Genomic DNA, 1,005 nt, shown 5'->3' with positions numbered 1-1,005 from the left:
GTTTCTGCAGGTTGAAGCCAGCCTCATCCAGGAAGAGGTACTCATGAGGTCTGGCCATCGCGTCCAACTGTAATATCCTCTGTGAAAATGCACAGGTGTTCAGAACAACAGTCAATCAGGTAGCATAGTATTGTCCAGAAGTAATGTAGGCCACTGAGGAACACAGTATGTTCACTAACTGTACTGTGAACATGGATGTATACTTACTTGCACATACTCGTAACGTAGGTCTTTGTGTCGTGCAGAGTTTCGCTCAAAGGGAACCCTATAGACTTGTTTCATCCGCATCTTTTGGCGCCGGAGAACTCAGTCTATTGTGGCCAAGCTGACATCATCAATGCCCTCAAAGTTCACATTATCGGCAATGACTTTGTCTCTGATCTCCTGGAGTCTGATGAGGTTGTTCTCACGAACCATATCCACAATGAGGGTTTCTTGTGCCGCTGTAAATATAGCAATCCTCCCACCTCTGTGGCATTCTTTCAACTCTAAAGAAAGAAACGTGTTGTCAATTGACATGTTTTACAATACAGTAACAACTGATTTGAAACTAATAGACTACTTTCACAGGCTTGTAAAATTGTATTGTGACAAAGAAAGCAATAGAGTACAATACCTGTTGTGTTGTCTGAATGCCCTGATAATGGTGGCCACGGTGAACCTACTCAGGTTTGGACGGACTCTTAGTCCTGCTTCAGCCATTGTCATGCCATGGACAATGACATGGTCAATGACTGTTGCTCGCATCTCGTCCGTAATGATGGTGCGAGGTTGTCTTGCTCTCCTCTCCCTTGTTGGCCTCCTCTTCTTCCTTGGCCTCCTCTTCCTCGTTGGCCTCCTCCTCCTCTTCCTCGTTGGCCGCCTGCTCCTCTTCCTCGTTGGCCTGCTCTTCTCCCTCCTCTGACTCGATTACCTCTTCCCCTGACTCTGCCTTCATCCATTGTGTTTGTTTGGAATCTTCAGCAAACTGTGCACTCTGAACTTGCTTTTATACATGTGGTCACA

At 46.2% G+C, this 1,005-nt stretch overlaps 1 long non-coding RNA gene across 1 annotated transcript; it reads right to left on the bottom strand.

Moving 5' to 3' along the window:
* Positions 1-779, bottom strand: LOC123964703. The gene is made up of 3 exons (XR_006823511.1): positions 617-779; positions 208-488; positions 1-79 (listed from the first exon to the last, which is right to left on the bottom strand). It is a non-coding gene; the product is annotated as an uncharacterized LOC123964703 (long non-coding RNA).
* Between the last annotated feature and the right edge of the window lie 226 nt (positions 780-1,005).

Source organism: Micropterus dolomieu, unplaced genomic scaffold (genome assembly GCF_021292245.1).
Source record: "Micropterus dolomieu isolate WLL.071019.BEF.003 ecotype Adirondacks unplaced genomic scaffold, ASM2129224v1 contig_4826, whole genome shotgun sequence".
In the NCBI taxonomy this organism is placed as follows: domain Eukaryota; kingdom Metazoa; phylum Chordata; class Actinopteri; order Centrarchiformes; family Centrarchidae; genus Micropterus; species Micropterus dolomieu.
Note: the sequence above shows the minus strand (reverse complement) of the source record. Positions and strands in the feature narration are given on the sequence as shown.